The sequence below is a fragment of the Macadamia integrifolia genome, chromosome 14 (assembly GCF_013358625.1).
Source record: "Macadamia integrifolia cultivar HAES 741 chromosome 14, SCU_Mint_v3, whole genome shotgun sequence".
NCBI classification, from domain to species: domain Eukaryota; kingdom Viridiplantae; phylum Streptophyta; class Magnoliopsida; order Proteales; family Proteaceae; genus Macadamia; species Macadamia integrifolia.
In genome coordinates, this window is record NC_056570.1 from 17,512,674 (window position 1) to 17,537,094 (window position 24,421).

Consider the following 24,421-nt stretch of genomic DNA (forward strand, 5'->3'; position numbering starts at 1 on the left):
CCGGGAATCACAGTCCCTCTTTCACCAAAACTACTTACGGTCAGCAATGTCATCGTCGGAACAACTTCTGTTTGCCGGAGTGAATCGCAAAGTAGGTTGAAGGGTAAAAAGAAGGGTATTTTGGGGATTTAAAAAAATTGGTTCAAGTTAATGGAAAAAAACTCAAACCAGTATAACGGTGTCAGGTTTTTGGGTTTAAATGTAAAAATTGAAACGAGAGGGGGGATTATGTAATTGGGACAAATGCGAGGGGTGGTGCATGTAAATTTCCCTATAATTTTTTAAACGACAAGAGGTACATGTAATTAAAGCAACTGTTAAGGGAGGTGGGTGTAAATCTGACTCCCATATATGCCATCCCGCTACCTACTATTCCCATTATGTGTCCAAATTCTTGTACCACATCTGATTATTCAGTAAATATCTAAATGAATAGGTATGATTCCAAATAAAACTGAGACTTTGTCTGTCCATTTTCATCACCAGAAACTAGGAAAAATTTATTATTATTAGTAGTAGTAGTAGTAGTAGTAGTAGTAGTAGTAGTAGTAGTAGTAGTAGATGAATTATTAAGAGATGTTCATGGTAGACCTATATATCGTTTCTCGAGATATCTTTATTTTCTTTGTAGGGTCAGGTTTTCATGCAAATGTCAATGCCAAAGGTGGGGATTTCTTCACTTTTATGTTACGGTATTCGTCTGGCTATGCCCAAAAGCTAGTCCATGTACCTCTTTTCCTTTTTTCTTTATACAATTATTTTCTGTCCATCATAAATAAATAAATAAACATAAAATGATTTTATCATAAAATACGGCAAAATGTGTTTTTGTAAACCAGAGATGTGAGTAGGTTGAGTGAATTGGAGGAGGACGTAGAAGAAGCTTGTAAACAATTTCAATGGAACAAACTTTTTTTTTTTTCTTTTGACTAGCTAAACCAAAACAACCGATTTAGATTTAGTCAGATTCGAAAAAGAATCTCCAAATTTCAGTCTAAACCCTAGAAATTACTATTAGTTTACCCTTAAACCCAAAATAATGTACGTATGAACACCTGGACATGAAAATCTTAATTTATTTATTTATTTATTTTTGGGTTGAAAGGGGAATACAATGACATTGAAATCAGGTCTATCAGAGCTCCACAGAAACAGATCCCTTTTTTAGGGGCATCAATGGATGATAAGAAATTTAACTTAGAAATTTGTAATCATAGATCTCAATTACCTAATTTTGAAAGGAGGATCCGATGAGATTGAAACCAGATCAATCCTACAGGAAAAGGTTATGTTTTTAGGATCATCATTGGCTGACAAGAAAATTGTGATAGGAACATAGAAATTGAAAATTTTAAGTCTCAACCACTTAATTTTAAAAGGAGGTCAATTAAAGTTTCAAGAGAAAAGAGTTTGATTCGAGGGCCACCAGTGGCCGATGACAAAAATGCAAGAGGAATCTTGAAATATGAAAAATCCTAAGTCTCCGCTACCTTTGAAAAATAAATCCAATGATATTGAAATTAGATGAATTAGAGTTCCAGGAAAAATGTTCTATTTCAATGGTCACAATTGGCTGAATAAATTAGTGGTGGGAATATGTAGATTTGAAAATCCTAGGTTTCAACCACCTAATTTTGAAAGGGGATCCGATAGGATTGAAATCAGGTTAATCAGTGTTCCATAAGAAAGAATCCTATTTCAAGGGTCATCGTTGGCCATTAAGAAATTTGTGATAGAAACTTAATTAGAAATTAAAAATACATTTCAATTACGTAATTTCGGGAAGGAGGGAGCGATGACATTGAAATAAGGTCAATCGAAGTTCTATTGGAAAAAGATTTAGTTAAAGGGGCCATTATTGGCTCACAAGAAATTTGTAAGGGGAACCCTAGAAACCCAGTAAATAAAATTATTATTAGTAGTAATAGTATTGTAATATTAGTGAAGATAATAGTATGGTGGAGAGACATAATATTTTCCAAAAAAAAAAAATGAAATAGTAAAAACAAAATGGTAAATAGCTCGTTATGCACAAAAAATATATATATTTAATATAAATAAAATAAATAAAATTTTTATATAATTTAATTAGAGAAACCCACGGCTGATTGTCTCATTAGGGAGCATATTTTTATAACCACTACTATATAGTTCATTATATATAAAAAATATAAAAATAGAAACAAAAAAATTACTCGCTTACGTTCCCATGCCTAGAGTCCCAAACACATGGGAAAGTGGAGGTGGATATAGGTGTGTCTTTTCACAGCCCACATCCACTTCCCGATGTGTCTGGGTTTGGGGGAACGCAAGCAAATAGATTCTTTTTTTTTGGTAAAGGATTAGATTTATTGAATAACAACCTCACGAGGGAGGGGAATATTACAATTATCACAGTATAGAGAAAGTTCAGCGAAAGGGGGAGGGGGAGGGTGATTCCATATAACAAAGAACTTATGAGAGGAACCAAAAGATGCGAATGCATCGGCTACTAAGTTGGTCCTATCGATACACGTGTTGATACTGCACCTCCTCAAAATTGCTGCTTAGTTGAAGGCAATCAGAAATGAGATGTGAAATAATCCAAGGTATGGAACTGTTTAGTCCTTTGAGGATATTGACTATTAGTAAACAATCACTCAATGATGATGTGAGTGAACCTCATGGTAAGAGCAATTTGAAGAGTGGTGCTTTTAGCGATGGCCTCCACTATAAAAGCATATGTGATGCCCACATACTCAGCAAATCCAGCAAGAAAACTTCCTGTATGGTTCCGAAAGACCCACCGCTACCAGAATTACCTGGAGCTCCATTGGAAGAACCATCGGTGTTGATTTTGATGAAAGAAAATGGTGGTGGAGACCAAGCAATGTGTATAGTGTCTTAGAGGACTTCTTTGAGCTGGAGGTATATGGTCAAAAGCCAGGAAATAACTTTTCCTAATGATAGATGAAGTTGTCTCAGGAGCTTGATCATGAGAGGTAGCAGTATAATTAAGCTAGATTTTCCACATGAGTTGTGCCATGAAACCCAATGCTCTTTGTTTGCATTTTTTCGGGGATCACATGGACAATAAGCTTTCAATCCAAGTTGATGTATTCATGCCAATTGGAGAGAGTGGAAACATAGTAACTGAGGACCAAATAGAGGTGGAGAGTGGACACTGAATGAATAGACGATCTGTGGTAAGAGGGAAGTGGTTACAAGTAGGACAGTTGTTAGGGATGTTGAGTCCCCAGAATGACAGGAGTCTTCTATGAGGTAGACGGTCGAACAAGAGTTTCCAAAGGAACACACGGATTTTAGGAGCAGTAGAGAGATGCCATATGAGCTACCAAATGGGGTTGATTCCTGAATTAGATAGTGCGAGGGTGATATGGTAGGCTAAAGCTACAAAGAAGGATCCATTCGTTGTATGAGCCCAACGAAAGGAATCAGACATGTGGTGAATAGATAGGGGAAGAGATAGAATTGCAGTAGCAATGTTATCAGGCCACCATTGAAAAATTATATCAGAATTCCAACTATGCGAGGAGGGGGTGATGAGAACTGCTACAGAGGAGGGAGCACTACGGGGGAGAGGAAAAGGGGCAGAGGAAGGATTAAATCCAGGGATCCAAATATCCAACTAGGGTTGTCATTGTGGCCAATTCCAACTTGAAGGATAATGCCTTTGGAGAGGAGAGATCTGGATTTGTAGATGAATTTCCATCCCCAAGAGGCATTAGTGGGACAACAAGAATGAAGGAAGTCCATGTGAGGAAAATATTTTGATTTCATAAGTTTACCTCCACAAGGAGTGGGAGGGGTTTAGCAGTTCCCAAACTTTTTTGGAGAGAAGGGCAAGATTCACATCTGATGAAAGCTTAAGATTGAGCCCACCCGATTTCTTAGACTTACATATGGATTCCCAGCTGACAGTGTGGATATGTGACTCATCACCATTAGACCAGAAGAAATTATCACTAAAAGAATCAAGCCTACGATGGACTGAAGTGGAAAGAGAGAAACAAGAAATATAATACAAGGGGAGAGAAGAAAAAGTGGATTGGATGAGAACTTGTTTACCTGCCGAGCTAAGAAGTTTAGCTTTCCAACATTTAAGTTTCTCATTAACTCGAATGAGTGGATCTGAACAATGGGATTTGGAAATTCTACCAGGGGTGAAAGAAATGCCTAAGTAAATATCTTGCGCAGACGAGGGAAGAATGTGGAATCTGTTGAATAAGGTTGTTTTGATGGCAAAAGAAACATTAGGACTGAAATGAGCGCGGGATTTATTAACATTGAGGAGTTGGCCAAAAAGAGCGCAAAATTTGGACAGGATAGTTAAAAACACTGTTGATTCCTACGGAGTGGCCCATCCAAAGAGAATGATATCATCAGCGAAGGTTAAGTGTGAAATGGGTTCGCTGTTCCTTGAGATTTTGACTCCACGAAGGGAATGATAGTGGAGGGCAAGAGAGAGGTGGGATAATAATACTTCAACACAAAAGATGAATGGGTAGAAGGAGAGTTGGTCGCCTTGTCTAAGGCCACAATATCGAGAGATGAAAGGAAGCGGGCTTTCTGTTCACAAAGTAGACCTTGTTGCATCACTAACCTCTTAAGCAGAGTTGAAAGGTACTTGTCTAGAATACATCAATCTTCATCTCTATCGTGACCAGTAGTTCAGTGATGTTGTTTGAGCTATTCTCGAAGGCAGTGAATGCAGTTGTTTAGATTGTCCATTACATTTTTATTCCATGATATGAGGGATATTTGAAGAGCTATTAACTTGCAAGTTAGAACATGAGAGGTTGATCCCTGATGTGATTAATTCCAAACCGAGTTCACAAGGGGAAACTAGGAACCACTAACTATAAAAGTCGCACAGAGGGGTCCAACCACCCCTAAAACTCGGAACGGATCTCACTCAAGAGTCCCAAGCGCTCACGAAAGAGGAATATCCGCAGGATCTTTCCTGGAATCTGGGCATATTCTTAAACAAGGTGGAATGTTGGTCAAAGCTGGACTCTCCACAAATGAGACCTTAGGGTTCATAGCCTATAAATAGCAAGGTAAGCCCTCAGAGAAGGGATGGATTGCTCTTTTGACAAGAAATTCTCTTAAGTAACTGGTGCGGAGAAACTCTAACTTAGGCATCGGTGAAATTTTGTGAGTCAATGGAACTTTCTTTGCCGCTCCAAGCTCCTTGGCAACGCTTTCATCCGGAGCGCAAACCTACAATTATTCAATCCCCGATTGCCCCCGTTGGGTCAACCTGGCTCTCCTTTATCTGCTCTCTTGTGTAGGATTAGCGTGGAGTAGCCAGTTTCACAAGGAAGATCATCTGGTCAAATTTTACCACATTAGATTAGCACCGTCTGTGGGAATTGAAATAAAAAGCCTTAGAAATCAGACCAAACGCCGACAGTAAGACCACCGGTGACGGCCACTCAAGGCCATCCTATGAGGAACTACTCTGTTTTTGAGCCCGTTGAGTTCGCTAAACAAATACAGGATCTGCAGAGACAAATGCTTGAGACCAACAACCTCGTGAGGATGTTCATTAGGCAGTTCGGATCGACCTTGGCATATCCACTCGCAAGCTATAGAACTACGTTGGTGGCTAGATGAAGCCACATTAGCTCGACTAGTCCTTGTATGTGCGAGAACCGGCAAGAACCATTACAGAATTCCTGACTTGAGCCTAATGAAAGCCCATATGTGAGGAGGCCACGTGAAAATAGCATGACCCCTCCCGTGGAGCTACTCAGTGTGTTAGGTGTTCAGCCTGTGAGTTAGGGTACCTTCCTATGGAGGCTAGTATTGGTTGCCCTCTCACACTTGACCACGTACTGAAGACTGCACTGAGCCTGCAGCCCACAAGCACCCTGGGCGCTAAAGCTCACGCAGTGACTGAGCCGACCACAAGAGGGAACCACATGGAAGTCCACCCCAACCATGCCAGTAGTGATCGCCTCCTATAGATCAAGAGAGGCACAATCTAGAAAGGTGCCTCCAGCAGTTGGCAAAGAAGGTAGAGAGCCTCCAAAAGCCGACACCGAGTTTGATAGTAGCTCTTGCTCACAGTGCCTTATCAGATGAGATAATGGACGCAGAGCTTCCTCAGAATTTTGTTGTACCCACCTTCAAGACATACGATGGGACCACAGACCCATCTGATCACCTGTTACACTACAGCTCGACCATGACAGCACATGCTAAGTCAGAGGTCACGCTCTACAGGGCTTTCATAGCATCCTTGAAAGACAGGTCTTCTGTGGATGTCCAGCTTAAGACCCAAGTCCATACGAAGCTATGATGAACTCACAATGGCATTTCTTGTGAGGTTTCAGGCAAGTATAAGGCAACTCCAGATGTCCAGTAATGTGATGAACATGAGGCAAAGAACTGGTGAGCCCATTTGGGAATTCCTCACTTGATTCACAAAGGCTGCCTTAGAGGTGAAGAATCTATCAGATGGGGTGGCAAATAGCTCATTATGCAATGGGATTACTCACCCAGACTTAGTACGAACTTTGGCTTTTGTCCTACCGGCAACAATGCCAAATTTGCTGTGTAGGTGTAACCAGTACGCCAACATGGATGATGTACTGGAGGCCAAGGGGTTGGTGGAGAAACCCGAATCGGAGAAAAAGAGAGCTCAGCGTCCAAGGGAGGAAGATCGGGAATATAAGAAAAACAAGCCTACTCATTCAATAGATCGAGGGGACACCTCGAAAAGGTACGAGCTGGACACAACGAGAACCAATATCTTGATGGAGATCCAGGACCAAAAATTTCTACGTTAGCCATGGCCATTGGTTACAAAACCCAAAGAAAGAAATCCCAACAAGTACTGCAGGTATCACAAGGATCATGGGCATGACACGGAGGACTGTAAAGCGTTGAAGAGAGAAATTGATGAACCCATCAAGGCTAGCTACTTGAACAAGTATCTAAAGCAAAATTTTGGAGAGAAGCGACAAAACTAAGATGAGACTGGGCCGAGCCAACAAAAACCCGAGCAGGGAAATGGACAGGCAGATCTACCGCCCCAAAGGACCTGCCATCCTAACAGTCCTGGGAGGACCTACCGCAGAGTTAGTACAGAAGGCAAAGGCCCATGCCTGTTGTATGTGCATCATCGAATAGCCTGTGAAAATAGCTAGAATGGATCCTGTCATCACCTTCTTAGATTCTGATCTTGAACGGTTGAATTGGCTCCACGATGATGCAATCATTATCCAGCTAGTCGTTGCTAACCACCCGTTCCATTGAGTGTTGGTGGACACTGGTGCATTTGTTGATCTCACGGCATATGAGGCATTCCAGAAACTCGGCTTGGGGGCAAATGCCCTGAAACCTGCAGATGGCCTGTTGTATGGATTCTCTGGCTCCCATCAGAAATTGGGTGAACCATTGAGTTGCCAGTGACCATTAGGCACAATCCAAATACAACCATCACAATGGTAAATTTCATGGTTGTAAAGATGGGCTCCCTGTAGAATGCTATTCTCGGGCGCCCAGGGCTCAACAGCATAGGTGCAGTCATTTCCACAAAGCATATGAAGGTCAAGTTCCCAACACAGAACGGGATCGGAGAATGTAGGTCAAGCCAGTGCGAATCAAGAGAGTGTTATGTTAAATTCGTGAAAGCCACGAAAAGTCACTGGTAGGCCTGGCTTGCCCCGTAGTGATTGTTGATGTAAGGGATGAAGAGAAAATGCATCGAGCCGAGCCAGTTGAGGAGTTGGTAACCATCCTACTGAGCCGACGAAGACGGTATGGATTGGAGCCTTACTAAGTCAGGGATACCTAAAGGAAATTCTGAGTTTCCTCCAAGATAATCTAGACATGTTCGCATGGAGTTCATCAAACATGCCAGGAATCCCAAGGGAAGTGGCCGAGCATGGCCTCAACGTTGAGGAAAACTTCAAGCCATTCCAACAGAGACGGAGAAATTTCACCCAAGGCAGATGGGTAATAATAGATGAGGAGGTGGAAAAGTTATTAAATTCAAGTTTTGTGAGGGAGATCAAATACCATACCTTGTTGGCCAATATTGCGATGGTACCTAAGTCAAATGGTAGGTGGCGAATTTGCATAGACTATACAGACCTGAATAAAGCATGCCCCATGGATTGCTATCCATTATTGAAGATTGATACCTTGATAGACTCCACGACAGGCCATGAAATGCTCACCTTCATGGACGCATACTCGGGGTACAATCAAATCCGAATGAAGAAGGAGGACGAAGAGAAAACCACCTTCTTAACTGCTCGAGGAAACTTTTGCTACAAAGTGATGCCCTTTGGATTAAAGAACGCGGAGGCTACTTGCCAAAGGATGGTGAACTATATGTTCCGAAGGCAGGTCGGGCGAAACATGGAGGTGTACTAATGAGCACATTTATGTGTGAAATCTAGGGTAGTAAAATATGCATTTTACATATTTAGAATTGAGCTACCTTGGGTTTTACTCTCTTTTTGTAGGTTTTATATTTTCAAGGCCTTAAGGACTATCAGGCGCTATATCTCCAATTTTACACGTAAAAATGTCCTATTTCTTTTCATGGTTGAGAAGAGGATGAAATTCTGAGCAAGATGAATGTGTTCAATTAAAAGTACACATTCGTTTGGTCACCTATACAAGTAAATATTCTTTTCAGGCCAAAAAAAGAATAATGGATCAGAGCTGAACCGAGATGCAGAACCAGTCCATTTGCAGTTGTCCCAGAGGTACAAGGAATATTTCAAATGCCAACAAGGATTGATGGACCACATCCTTAAGTGATTGAAGATTCATTTTTGGTAACAGCAACTACCTAGCGTAGTCGGTGAGTTGTGGTGTGCAAATTCCCTTGTTTATTAGAAGGTCTCAAGTTCGAACCTCTTAGCTACCATTTTGTTGAGGTTTTTATTTTAGAAGATTTTCTTTCTCTGACTCATCACTCAAAGGAGGTCGGCCAAAGGGTTTCTTACGCAAGAGGAGAGAGAAATAAGGAAATAAAGAGAAAAATAGAAAAAAGGGAGAAAAATAGGAAAGGAAAAAAAAATAATAATTAAAAAAAATCATCCAAGATGCTACCCACATTTGAAGGAGAGAGAGAAAAAAAATTTAAAAAAAGAAGGAAAATGGGAGCAAAATCATTGGAGATTCCCAACTTCCTACGATACTCTCTCTTCTCTCTCCTCCACCTCATCAACAAGATAAAAAAAAAATCTTTTCTTTTTTAGAAGCTAAAATTGTTAGCTTCCCTCCCCCATTCTCTACATAATAGAATTAACACAAGGGGAGGAGGCACTTCATTCTTCTTCTAGGGTTTTTTTTTAATTGCTCTTTCTCTCTTTCTCTAATTTTCTCTTTCTCTAGCTTTAGTTCTAGGTTTATGCTTTAAACACTCTTGCAAGTTCTTTTTATTCAATTAATGCAAGCACTTTTGTTTTTTATTCAGTCTTTTATTTTTATTGTTTAAGCAATTGAAGTTGTAATTTTCAAGTTCTAGTTCTAAGCTTAGTTCTAGGTGACAAGAACAAGCTATGAAGCATGTCTTTCAAGTTCAATTTTCTTTTTCAGATTTATTTTCTCTAGTACTAGAAATTTCAGATTTGGTTTATTCTAGATCTGTTTTTTAGTACTAGTAGTATCTCAAATCGATCAAGTTTTCAGTTCAAGGGTTGAAGTTCAAGTAAGTAGGCTCCCTCAGTAGTCTTCTCTCCCCCCTCTCATTCCCTCTTCTGACTACCTTTTCTTTCTTAATTTAGGATTTTAATTTCAGTCATTACATTATTGCTATCCCTTTCTCCCAAGGTTCATGCCTAGTGTATGTGTTGGCTTTGCCCCTCCTAGCTATAGAACCATCATTTTATTGTTTTTATTTTAATTGTCTCTCTTTCCCTATAGCCAAGTAAAGTAACCCTTGTAAGAGTGACTCTTTGGTCAAGTAGGGAAACTCATATTATGATGCATCCCTCGGGCTAAGTAGAGAAACCTACTTGTGAGTCTCTCTCTAGCTTTATCCCCTTTCTTTTACTTTACTTTTATTTCAGCATTTTTTTTTCTTCGTTGCTTTTTAATTGCGTGGGGTGTTTATTTTCATCTATTTATTTATTTAATTTTAATTGCATGGCATGGGTATTTAAATTCTTAGATGACGAATGGTTAGGACATTATTTTAGATATATATGTTTAGGATAGTAATTAGAATTAGATCACAACCATTAATCGGTTCACTTTCGCATTATTAAAAGAAGCAAAAATAAATAAATAAATAAAGTGGCTGCTCTCCTTGTGTTCGACCCATAGCTACACTGATCTGTGCGCTTACGGTTACATTTTAAATCCTAACAAGTTTTTGGCACCATTGCCAGGGAGATAGTTCCATATTATTTTTCGCTTTCTTTTGGTAAATCGGAGTGCTTTGTTTGCTTTGTTTTGTTTTTCCTTTTCTTTTGCTAAATTTCTGGGAAGAACAACTTGCAATAATAGTTGTATCGGTGGAGGTCGACATGCCTCACAGTATGATAAAGACAGGTTTTGCCCTGTAGTAGTACCTCAGGAATTGACTTGAGCAACCTCGGATCCCTGCAGGTAAGCTCCCAAAAAGCCAAAAAAAAAAAAAAATATCAAACGAATAAAAAAAAAATTCATAACAAAAAAATTTTTGCTATCCATTCCTTTGTGCTTATCTTACTCTAACTATGGGTAGTTTTCTGTTGCATGAGTGTTAGGTGGGTACGTAATACTAAGAATCAGTTAGAAAGAAGAGATCCGACAAGTAGTGACCTTATACATTTGCTCTCTTTAAAACCTTTCAATATGGGAGACAAACATCAAAACCCTTCACCTAAATCTCTGAAAGATAGGTTCTAACTTGCTAGAACAGCCCAACCCTCCTGCATAGTGCTACCACAAGCCCAGGGCAATAATTTTGAACTCAATCTCAATACATCACTATGTTGCCCCACTTCCATGGGTTGACCTCTGATGATGCATACCTATTTCTAAGGGAATTTGAAGAGGTTTGTGTTTTAATTAAGATCCAACAGCTTTCTAATGATGTTGTTAAGCTTAGGTTTATCACTTTTGCATTGAAAGACCAAGCTAAGAAGTGGTTGTATGGGTTACCCACAAATTTCATAACCTCATGGGAACAATTCACAGTTGTCTTCCTTAAGAAGTTTTTCCCAACTCACAAGGCCAATAAGCTTAGAAGTGATATCCTTTAGTTTAGGCAAAAGCCTAGTGAGTCATTTTCCAAACTTATGGAGAGATTCAAGGATCTACTCTAAGAATGCCCACACCATGGCCTAGACTTATAGCATTTATGTCAAATAACTTATGAGGGTATTGATTACCCAACTAAACAAATGATAGAGTCTATGTGCCATGAGGGATTCACATCCTTTACAGATGAAGGAAAAGCATAGGAATTCTTACTTGACTTAGCTGACAAAACCCGTAAGTGGAAATCAACCCAAGAGAATGAAAGAACCATAGGAGGGAAAGGATATTTTGTGGATGGGATAGTAGCGAAGGAAGCCCATTTGGATAGCCTAATCAAGAGGATAAAGGCTATTGTTTCTAGAGAGCCATCATCAGTCAATTTGGTTAAGATTTGTGCTTGGTGCCAGTCCCCTAGACATGTCATAGAAGATTGCCCCCAACACCTCTGGGGGCACTTCTAATGATAATGTTAATGTCTTATACCAGAATAATCCATATAGTAACACTTACAATCCAGGATGAAGAAATCACTCAAATTTCTCTTGGAATTAGGGCAACCAAGCAGGTCCTTCCAATACTTTTCCTAGGTCAAATGTAGGACCTCAGGCTAGTTTTCCTAGGGCCCATTCTGCTATCATCTTATCAGCAACCCCTGGGTTTACCAACACTGAAAAGGCAAGTAGAATAAGTGATTTAGAAAAAAATATGACCCTCTTCATGATAAACCATCAAAATCTTACGAGAGAACTTACCCAAGTTATCTCAGTTATGCATGAGAGGGAGAAGGGAACTTTACCCAGTCAACCAGAGCCTAACCCTAGGCATCATCAGCCTGTTTGTTCACAAGGACCAACTAATGCACCACTGAATATAGTATAAGGTCAGATCCAACAAGGGCCATTTAACCAATGTAATGTTGTTTATGCCCTTAGGAATGGTAGAGAGTACCAACACAGCGTTTCTAAATCTTCCCCATCTATTACTCCTGTTAACTCTCCTTCAGTTGAGGACACAAGTGTGCCTCTTGTTCCAGGTTCGTTTGATGAACCTACAAATTTTTCTGAAACTAAAGATGATTTGGTTGAGGAAACCAAAAATGATTAATCTGAACAAGGGCAAATCCTTAACAGTCCTTATGTTCATCCTGTCCCATTTCCTAATCGTTTGGTAAACAAAAAGAAGACTGCTTCCATGAATAAAATTTTAGAAGTCTTCAAAAAGGTAGAAATGAACATCCCTCTTTTGGATGCCATATCCTAGATCCCCACCTATGCAAAGGTACTGAAAGATTTGTGTACTCACAAACGTATCACTAGTGTGCTCAAAAAGGCATTCTTGGCAGGTAACATTAGTTTCATAATTACTCAGCCTATAGCAGCCAAGTATAAGGATCCACGGAGCCCTACCATAGCTTGTGTCATAGGCAACACCTATATTGAGCATGCCTTACTTGACCTTGGCGCAAGTGTGAATCTTTTACCTTACCATGTGTACAAGCAACTAGGATTGGGAGAATTGAAAGCCACTGGAACTGCTCTTCAGTTGGTAGATAAGTCTATTAAGATTCCTAAAGGGATGGTTGAGGATGTCTTACTAAAGGTGGGAGAATTTATTTTCCCTATTGATTTTATTGTGTTAGATACCAAGCCCTTCTCAATCAAGAATGAGATCCCAATAATTTTAGGAAGACCATTCTTGGCTACCAGTAATGCATTAATCAATTGTCAGAATGGTTTTCTAAGGTTATCTTTTGGCAACCAAACTATTGAGTTTAACATATTTAGGATAGGCAAACAACCACATATGGAAGAAGAGATCAATATGCTTGAGGATTTTCTAGATTTTTCTGATGAGTTAATTACCAACTTTGATATTAATTTTGATTCAGAATTCCAAGAGTGTATGGATGAGTTGGATGATGATAGTGAAAATTTCTTTTTTGAAGTCTTAAGTCTTCACACACCTGTGGAGCCCTTAGGACCCCTTTCTAATTCCATTCCCAAACCTTCCATAGTTGAGCCCCCTAAGCTAGATCTTAAGGAGTTGCCATCTAATTTGAGGTATGCTTTCCTAGGGCCTGACTAGACCCTTCCTGTAATAATTTCTTCAAATTTGACTTCTAGCCAGGAAGAGGAGTTACTTAAAGTGTTAAAAGATAATAAGGAAGCCCTAGGTTGGACCATGGCTGATATCAAAAGTATAAGCCCTTCTATTATACAACAGCATATACATCTTATGGAGGATTCCAAACCATCCACGGAACCCCAAAGAAGAGCTAACCCAGTGATGATGGAAGCTATTAAGAAAGAGATCCTAAAGTGCTAGGATCATGGAATAATTTATCCTATTTCTGACAGCCAATGGGTAAGCCCATTTCACGTAGTGCCTAAGAAGTCTGGTGTGACTGTAGTTCCCAATGTCAATAATGAACTAATTCCAACCCGTGTCCAATTATGGTGGAGAGTGTGCATAGACTACAGAAAACTTAATGTGGCAACCTGGAAGGACCACTTCCCATTGCCATTCATTGATTAGATGTTAGAGAGGTTAGCTGGATATGAATACTATTGTTTTCTTGATGGATATTCTGGCTATAACCAGATCCCAATTGCTTTAAGACCACTTTTACTTGCCCATATAGAACATTTGCTTATAGGCGTATGCCCTTTGGGCTTTGCAATGCCCTTGCTACGTTCCAACGATGCATGATGAGCATCTTTTCTGACATGGTCAAAAAATTCTTAGAAGTATTTATGGATGACTTTTTAATTCATGGGAATTCCTATTCTGAATATCTTTATCATCTTTCTCTAGTTTTAAAATGTTGCATATCTAAGAATTTGATTTTGAATTAGGAAAAATACCATTTTATGGTTAAATCTGGTATTGTTTTATGCCATGTAATATCCAAGGAGGGAATTAAAGTAGATAGAGCCAAAGTAGATTTAATTAATAATTTACCACCTCCTCAATCTATTAAGGATGTCCGGTCTTTTCTAGGACATGCAAGCTTCTATAGAAGGTTTATTAAGAACTTTAGTCAGTTAGCCCAACCTCTCACTTCATTACTTGCCAAAGATCAAACTTTTGAGTTTTCTAAAGAGTACCTAGAATCCTTCAAGCAACTTAAGAAGGAGTTGACCAATGCACCCATTATTCAACCACCTGTTTAAACTAAACTTTTTGAACTGATGTGTGATGTTTCGAATTTTGCCATAAGAGCAGTTTTAGGTCAAAGGATTAATAAGTTGCCCACTGTCATTTACTATACTAGTAGGACCTTAAATGATGCACAATTCAATTATAAAACAGCTGAAAAAGAATTTTTAGCTGTTGTGTTTGCATTAGAAAAGTTTCGATCTTACTTAGTTGGTTCACATGTGGTGGTGTATACTAATCATTCTGCTCTTAGATACCTAGTTCAAAAGAAGGATGCCAGAGCCCGTCTCATTTGGTGAGTTTTACTTTTTTAAGAGTTCGATTTAGAAATTAGGGATAAGAAAGGAGTTGAACACCTAGTTGCAGACCATTTATCCCGGCTTCCAAATTCCTTGATTGTCGATTCTCCAGTCAACGAGAACTTTCCATATGAACAGTTAATTGCAGTGTCTAGTGAACCATGGTTTGCTGACATTGTCAACTTCTTAGTTTCAAATGTGACTCCGGATCACTGGTCCACCCAAGATAAGTATAGATTTCATTCCCAAGCTAATCATTTTTTCTGGGATGATTCTTATTTGTTTAAGATATGTCCGGATCAAATTATCTGACGATGTGTTCCTAATCATGAGCAACTTTCTATTCTCTCTTTTTGTCATAATCATGCATGTGGTGGACACTTTGGACCTAAGTAGACTACCACAAAGATTCTCCAATGCGGATTTTATTAGTCCACTCTTTTTAGAGGTGCTTTTAATTTTTGCAAGGCTTGTTCTATTTGCCAGTCTTTTGGCCGTATCAATAAGAGGAACATGATGCCTCTCAACCCTATATTTGGTAGTTGAGATCTTTGATGTATGGGGCATCGATTTCATGGGACCATTCCCTAATTCCTCTAGGAATTTGTACATACTTTTGGGCGTTGATTATGTTTTCTAAATGGATAGAAGCCATACCTTGTAAATCTAATGACCACAAAGTGGTGGTCCAGTTTCTCAAAGAGAACATTTTTCCCGCTTTGGTGCACCAAGTGCAATAATTAGTGATAAGGGTACTCATTTTTGTAATCGGCCTTTTGAGGCCTTAATAAAAAAGTATGGGATCACCTATAAGTTATCTACCCCTTATCACCCCCAAACTAGTGGCCAAGTGGAGGTGTCTAATAGGCAGATCAAACAAATCTTAGAGAAAATTGTTAATCCCAACTGTAAGGATTGGTCCCTTAGGCTCATTGATGCCTTGTGGGCCCATCGAACTGCATTCAAGATCGATCTTGGTCAGTCTCCCTAACATTTGATGTATGGGAAAGCCTGTCACTTACCAGTTGAGTTGGAGTATAAGGCCTTTTGGGCCATCAAGAAGCTCAACTTTGATTTGTCTGATGCGGGAATTCATTGTAGGCTCCGACTATCTGAGTTGGAGGAACTTAGGAATGAAACCTATGAAAGTTCTAGGATTTACAAGGAAAAGACTAAAGCTTTCCATGATAATCACATTCTGCGCAAGTCTTTTGCAATTGGTGATAAGGTCTTATTGTACAACTCTCGATTGCATCTTTTCCCTAATAAGTTTAGATCCCGATGAGATGGCCCGTTTGTTGTCTATAATGTATATCCCCATGAGGCTATGGAGATTCTGAATCCAGGAACAGGGGTAATTTCGAAGGTCAATGGTCAGCATTTAAACCGTTCCTCGAGTTTCCTACTATTGGTAGTGAAGAGGTCATGGATCTCCATGAACCTCTTTACATTGATGACTAACTTTTAATCAGGTATGATCCCTTTGCATTGTCTTCGCTTTTAATTCTTTCCATGCATTGAGGACATTGTATGACTTAAGTGTGAGGGAGGAAAACCAATTTTTGCGTTTTTCACTTTTTTTTATTTGTTTTTCTTTTTTGCTTTTTCACTTTGTTTTATTTGTTTTTCTTTTTGTTTTTTGAGCTTGCTAAGGATGAAGTCCTACTTTGGCTTTTGGCTAATGATCATACCATTCGGTTGCTTGATGTATGAAAATAAAAGTTTTGATTAAGGTACCCATTTTGATAAAAACCCTGTTGAGATGAAAGAAACAAGCCTGTGTCTTGAGATGAGACTTTCTTTTAAAAAATAAGAGACCCTGTTTTATGGTGTTGGACCCTATGTAAGTCAGTGGGTTCCTTGTACTTTTGATTTGGAGTTGAGACCTTCTTTTTAATTTAGCATGAGTTGACATATGCACAATTTTAAATGAAATGTGAAATGTCGTATAAAGAAGAATAAGAGTTGATTTCCTTGGAACTAGATCAGTCATTGCACCTCAGGAAGCGTGGTGTCTTGATCGAAATTCCTTGGGAGGAAACTTCGGAAGGAACTCTAGCACCACTGTCTTTGTGGGCATATGCAAAAAGCGAAGCTACATAGTAACTTGGGTGTCTAGTGTTTGCTCCACCATGTTATTCAGGCCAAAAGTAGTGGAGTAGAATAAAGTTTATTAAGCGAAAAAAGAGAAAAAAAATGTGCAAATGTCATTAATGCTTGCTAATATGTTTTGGTAAAAAACACTCCAACGCCTTAGTCATTGGCTCCCTATTTCTTCACAAGTGGTTTTACCTTAAGATAAGGATGTTTTGGAAGAGACGAGGTGAGTTCCAAATTAAGAAATATGCTAGTGCCTGTAATTGATAAAGGGTAATAAAAGTTCAAGTGTGGGGGTCCCTTATAAGAGAAATTATCTTTGCTCTGGATCGGTATGGCCCTTACCTTTAGCCAAGGTTGGGATTTTTTTATTCTGAATTTTGGGTGTATATTCATTGAAAACACCCACGAGACACAACTCGTCCACTAGAGGTGACTTAGGGGTTTAAAGGCTTGTTGCACATGCTAAGTGCAACCGTGATTCCTACGAAAGTGAGTTAGGTTTTTTGTTTTACTTAAAGACTAGCAAAGTCTTAGCGTGGGGGAATTCTGATGAGCACATTTATGTGTGAAATCTAGGGTAGTATAATATGCATTTTACATATTTAGAATGGAGCTACCTTGGGTTTTACTCTCTTTTTGCAGGTTTTATATTTTCAAGGCCTTAAGGACTATCGGGTGCTATATTTCTAATTTTACACGTAAAGAGATCTTAGTTCTTTTTTTGGTTGCAAGAGGATAGAATTCTGAGCAAGATGGACGTGTTCAATTAAAAGTACACATTCGTTTAGTCACCCGTCCAAGTGATTATTCTTTTCAGGCCAGAAAAAGAATAATGGATCAGAGCTGAACCGAGATGCAGAACCAGCCTATTTGCAGTTGTCCCAGAGGTACAAGGAATATTCTAAATGCCAACAAGGATCGATGAACCACATCCTTAAGTGATGGAAGATTCGTTTTTGATAACAATAACTACCTAGTGTAGTTGGTGAGTTGTGGTGTGCAAAATTCCTTGCTTATTAGGAGGTCTTAAGTTCGAACCTCTTAGCTACCATTTTGTTGAGGTTTTTATTTTAGAATATTTTCTCTCTCCTACTCATCACTCAAAGGAGGTCGGCCAAAGGGTTTCTTACGCAAGAGGAGAGAGAAATAAGGAAATAAAGAGAAAAATAGAAAAAAGGGTGAAAAAATAGGAAAGGAAAAAAATAATTAAAAAAAAATCATCCAAGATGCTGCCCATATTTGAAGAAGAGAGAAAAAAAATAAAAAAGAAAGAAGGAAAAATGAAGCAAAATCGTTGGAGATTCCCTACTTCCTACGATTCTCTCTCTTCTCTCTCCTCCACCTCATCAACAAGATAAATTTTTTTTTTTTTAAAGCTAAAATTGTTAGCTTCCCTCCCCCATTCTCTATGTAATAGAATTAACACAAGGGGAGGAGGCACTTCATTCTTCTTCTCGGGTTTTTTTTAGTTGCTCTTTCTCTCTTGCTTTAGTTTTCTCTTTCTCTAATTTTAGTTCTAGGTTCATGCTTTAAACACTTTTGTAAGTTCTTTTTATTCAATTAATGCAAGCACTTTTGTTTTTGATTCAGTCTTTTATTTTTATTGTTTAAGCAATTGATGTTGTAATTTTCAAGTTCTAGTTCTAAACTTAGTTCTAGGTGACAAAAACAAGCTATGAAGCATGACTTTCAAGTTCAATTTTTTTTTTTCAGATTTGTTTTCTCTAGTACTAGAAATTTTAGATTTGGTTTATTCCATATCTGGTTTTTAGTACTGGTAGTATCTCAAATTGATCAAGTTTTCAATTCATGGGTTGAAGTTCAAGTAAGTAGGCTCCCTCTGTAGTCTTCTCTCCCCCCTCTCATTCCCTCTTCTATCTACCTTTTCTTTCTAATTTAGGATTTTAATTTCAGTCGTTACATTATTGCTATCCCTTTCCCCCAAGGTTCATGCCTAGTGTATGTGTTGGCTTTGCCCCTCCTAGCTATAGAACCATCATTTTATTGTTTTTATTTTAATTGTCTCCCTTTCCCTAAAGCCAAGTAAAGTAACCCTTATAAAAGTGAGTCTTTGGTCAAGTAGGGAAGCTCATATAATGATGCATCCCTCGGGCTAAGTAGAGAAACCTACTTGTGAGTCTCTCTCTAGCTTTATCTCCTTTCTTTTAATTTACTTTTATTTCAGCATTTTTTTTCCTTCATTGCTTTTTAATTGCGTGGGGTGTTTGTTTTCAGCTATTTATTTATTTAATTTTAATTGTGTAGCTTGCGTATTTAAATTCTTAGATGACGAATGGTTAGGACATTATTTTAGATACATATGTTTAGGACGGTAATTAGAATTAGATCACAACCATTAATCGGTTCACTTTCACATTATTAAAAGAAGCAAAAATAAATAAATAAATAAAGTGGCTGCTCTCCTTGTGTTCGACACGTAGCTACACTGATTCGTATGCTTGCGGTTACATTTTAAATCCTAACATGTATGTTGATGACATGTTGGTCAAGAGTGGTAAAGGCAGAGACCATGTTGTTGACTTGAATGAGGCCTTCGAGGTTCTGCATTAGAACAGAATGAAGCCAAACCCTACAAAGTGTGCTCTTCAGGTGACCTCCAGAAAATTCTTGGGTTTCTTGGCATCCGAAAGGGGGATAGAAGCAAATCCATCAAAGGTTAAGGCCATACAAGAGACGCACCCACCAAGAAATAAATGAGAGGTTCAGAAGCTAACGGGTAGCATTGCAGCCCTAAACCGATTCGTCTCTCATGCAGGAGACAAGTGCTAGCCATTTTTTCAAAATCCTGAAAGGGGTGAAGACTAGCAAGTCATTCGAATGGACGAAGGAGTGCAACGATGCATTTGAGAACTTAAAAGCGTACTCAGTCAGTCCACCACTACTAAGCCGACCCGAGCCAGGTGAAGTACTGCAGATCTATTTGGCAACATCCCCCATGGCCGTAAGTGCGGCACTTATGAAAGATGAAAAGAAACAGAGCCTGATTTATTATGTTAGCCACGTCCTCCTGAGCGCAGAATTGCACTACGTAAAAAATGAAAAACTGGCTTTCACACTCGTGAAGGCTGCTCAAAAGCTCAGACCCTACTTCCAGGCTCATACCATAACAATGCTCACTGATCAACCACTGAAGAAAGTCCCCATAGCCCATGTGTTTCCAGTCACCTCGTAGCATGGTCTATTGAACTAAGTGAGTAAAACATTGAATATTGGCCTAGTAGTACGATCAAAGGACAAGCGCTGGCAGATTTCATTGTGGAATGTACCCTAGCAAAAGAAGTGCAAGAAAAGGAAGATGCCGAGCTGATCCGAAAATGGAAGTTGCACGAATAATGGGTCCAACGATTCTTTCGAAAGCTGAGCAGGATTATCCTCTTAAGTCCAGAAGAGTTCGTGATCCAATATGTGATAAGATTCTCATTTTCGGCAACTAACAACGAAGCAAAGTATGAAGCCTTAATAGCGGGAATGAAACTAGCTAAGTCGGTCCTGGCAGAGGAACTAGTAGCTCACAACGACTTGCAGTTGGTGGTGAACCAAGTCAATAGGCAGTACGAACTAAAGAAGGAAAGAATGTGCAAATATCTCTAGGAAGTAAAATCGCTTGCTGAGAACTTTACGACATTCACAATGGTCTAGGTGCCAAGAGAGGATAATTCTTCAACTGATTCACTCTCCAGGCTGGCAGCGGCTGAAAGAGCTGAGCTAGGAACAACAATGTATCTCGAAACACTTAGTCATCCTTCCTACCAGAAGAATGAAGTTTGCTGTAATAAAACATCCACTACTGAAATAGGCTGGATGGAGCCCATCATCAGCTACATGAGGGACAACCGTTTACTAGAGGATCGAGCCGAGTCAAGAACGGTGAAGGGAAGGGTTGCGAACTATGCAATATAAGGTGGGCTACTCTACAAGAGATCACTCTCAGGCCCATTTCTGAAATGCCTGGGACTAAGCCAAGCAGTAGAAGCTCAAAAGGAGGTTCACGAAGGGATCTGTGGCGGTCACATGGGAGGTCAAGCACTTGCGTATAAAGTGCTACGCCAAGGGTTCTATTGGCCCAAGATGCAGCAAGAGGCAATACAGTATGTGCAATGATGTTCTTGGGTAATTCAAGAGCAGTAGACGAAGAGTAAATTCCTGATTGTGACAATCGATTACTTCACCAAATGGGTAGAGGCACGCCCCTTGGAAAGAATAACCGAGCCAGCTATGGAGAAATTCGTAAGAGACAACGTCATCTACCATTTTAGAGTCCCCAAAATTCTGCTAATAGACAATGAGAAGCAGTTCAATTATCGAAGATTCAGACGTTTTTACGAAGGGTATGGAATCAGTTTTCGCAATACCTCTATGGGACACCCACAAACGAATGGACAAGTGGAAAAGACAAACCAAATCCTACTTGAGGGTATCAAGAAAAGACTGGACCAAGCAAAGGAGAATTGACCAGATCAGTTACTAAGCTTCCTATGGTGGCCAGAACCCCAACGAGGGAAACACCCTTTAGTTTAGCATATGGAACAGAGGCCCTAACACCAGTGGAGGTCAATCAAGCATCCTTCCGTGCAACAGCTTTTGAAGAAGCTTATAAAGAGGATGGACTAAAGGCTAACCTCGACTTCATGGATGAAGTCCGTGAGGAGGCTCTCCTTCAGAATGAGGCATATAAGCAAAGAACAACATAATTCCATAATAGAAGAGTGAAACCTCAAGGTTTTTCAGTGGGAGATTTAGTGTTGAGGAAGGCTTCGGTCTTTGACCCCGAGGAGTTGGCAAGCTCAGCCCAAATTGGGAAGGCCCTTATATAGTTTCCAAAGTGATCCGCCTAGGGACGTACCACTTACAGACCCCTGAAGGCCGAGCCATGCAGCGAGCTTAGAATGCAAAAAATCTCAAGAAATTTTATCACTAGTCTTTATCAGTAGTTTCTTTTATAGCAGCAGTCTTTATTTTTCAGCAATTAGTAAGAAGTTAAGTTTTCGTAGTCTATGTCCTTGCTAGCATCTTTTTAATTAATGCTTATATTGGCATTTGATTCATCTCAGCAGCTCTTATACTCTACTCATTCAATTAAAGATGAACTCTCTTTTATCTCTGAATTGTGGCAAACTTCCATTTATGTCTTCACGGGTAATGGTCTAAGTTCACTCGTTAAGGCTCTGCTCTGCCTTCTTTTCGTCCCAAAGGACTACAAGCCCTTATCTTTAAGGCAAAACGGCTGAAAGACCTTATCCTTAAGGCAATGAAAGACCTTAACTCTAAAGCAAGCGCTAGAAACCCTCACCTCCATGGCGGGAAAGTTAAAGCTCTTATCTCTAGAGCAGTATGACTAAGCACAAAGGACCGATCAATAAAAGACCGAGGTGTAACCCTTGTCTCTATAAGACCGAGCTCTAACCTCAGCCCCTGCACGAGCGAACTCTAACCCTTGCCTTTACACGAGCGAGCTCTAACCTTAGCCCTTACATGAGCGAGCTCTAACCTCAGCCCTTACAGGACCGAGCTCTAGCCTTAGTCCCTACCAGCTTTTGGCACAATTGCTATACAATCGAGCTCCGCCCCCCATCATAAACTACTAAAGAACGAATAAATAAATAAAAAAAAAAGAAGAAGAAGAAGAGAAAAGCTGTGCAAAGAAGTTCTTTCCATTAACACCAAAAAATTAGATGTACAAAGTTTTTATTACAAAAAAAAAAAAAAAAAAAGGAAGGAAGTTGTTTACAAACAGCGTATCAACGCCCACAAAGACAGGAAAAAGATAAGGGGTGGGGGAGAGCTTGACTCCTTTTTCACCCGCTGTCTTTCCTCGGGACGGATGCCTTGGCTGCAGATTCCTGGTTTACTTATTCCTAGTTAAAACGGGAACGGAAAAAAAACAGAAACGTACGGTACGGGTTTTAAACAGATAAAAACGATGAACGGTACGGTCAAAAAAAGGGTAAAAAAAAAAGGGAACGGCAAACGGACGAAAACGAACGGTACGAGTATTAAACGTGTAGTTTTCAAAAAAACGAAACCAAAAAAATGGTAATATACTCATGCAATTTGAGAGATTATTATCTGTATACATGCATCTAATATTCCAAAAGCTCTAGGAGTCCCAAGATAAAATAGCCCAATGGGCTACAAGAAAATGAGATGTTGCTAACTTTAGCTTCTCTTTATTCATTGGGCTATAAGAAGATGAGATTTTTTTTCCTATAAATAGTATGGAAGTTAAAAACCAAAAACCAAGTACCATATTATCTTCACTCTTCACTTTTACTAATAGGTTTTTTTTTTTTTTTTTTTTTTTTTTTTTTTTTATAAAATTCCTATTTTACCCTTAAAAAATGGATACGCGTTTAAAACGGCCGTTTAAAACTCGTTTAAAACGGATTCTTTTGCCGTTTTCCTTTTTTTCCGTATTGTATAATAGCATACGGGAAAACGCATTTTAAACGGCAAAAAAACGCAAACGCATTTTAAACGCTTTTAAAACGCGTTTTAACTAACAGATTTCTGGACCAACAGGCAGCACCAAAGACTCAGGAAGAGGAGCAACGTAATGCTCATAGTTAGAAAAGTCGAAGGAGGGACATTTTCCCAGAGCAAAATTCACCGTGGTGTCTGAGCAAAGGTTGAACGAGGTGGTGTTCAGACCAATCAGCCACGCTTACCCTTTCAGAGTAGCGATGTACCTCTCCACCGCATTCTCCAGTGCAACCTTCAACTCAGCTCGGTGCTTATCTTCTATGGCCTCATCGGGCAGCGTGCTCCTCCTTCAACTTTTTTAAGCTCTCTTGGATCTCAGTAACCTCAGCCTGGAGTGCCTCTTTAGCCTTCACCAAGTTACTGTTCACTTGGTGCTTGGCCATTTGGGCTAATAGGTCCTCCACCCTTTTCTCTATAGCATCGGCCTTATCTTCTGTAGCACGGGCTTTCTTGCCAGCCACCTTGAGCTGACCCAAAACCTTCAATAGCTCTCCCCGGACCCTCTCAATCTTTGCCTCAGCCTTCGTACGAGCGTGCATCATCCGCTCAAATCAACAAGGTGTCTCCATTGACAAATTATAGCCCTGCACAAAAACATGGATAGCCCAGCACACTAAAAAACATGGGGCTCTTCACTTTCTCAGCCTGTGGCTCAATCACAATGGGGGCGGTCTTGGTGGCACCAACCATAACGGTTGTAGTTTTCTCGCCACTTGGCCCACCAGCGACTCTCTTCCCCTTGTCTGCAGACTTCTTTGCTGCTTAATTGGTAGCCAGCGCTTTTTGGGCTTATGCTGATGCCGTGGCAAGTTTGGAGGGGTCAATCGCCACATTCACCAATGCAAAGGCAACGCAGACCTAACATTAGAAAAACATGTACAATGACCGAAGACAAGGAAAGAGCCTAGCACAGGATGGGGCCTCACCCTCCTTCGGAACTTCACTAAGCTCCCACTATTGGAGGAAGTCTTCATCAGATAGGTCACAAACGTCCACCACCTCCCCGTCAAACTCATCTGGGCAGTCTGAAGATACTTTTTATTAAGGGTAGGAGGTTGGTTCAATCTCGTAAGGTTGGGTTTGGTCCAAGCACCCTTAAAGGGGTTCCTCGATATGGCCACATAGAAGAACCGATCCTTCCAATT

General features: G+C 39.7%; 1 non-coding gene and 1 pseudogene across 1 annotated transcript; one reads left to right on the plus strand and one right to left on the minus strand.

The window, feature by feature from the left end:
* Nucleotides 1–7,842: 7,842 nt before the first annotated feature.
* On the plus strand, nucleotides 7,843–21,487 carry LOC122060678 (annotated as a pseudogene).
* Nucleotides 11,196–11,302, minus strand: LOC122062276. Its single transcript, XR_006134896.1, has one exon. It is a non-coding gene; the product is annotated as a small nucleolar RNA R71 (small nucleolar RNA).
* Nucleotides 21,488–24,421: the final 2,934 nt, after the last annotated feature.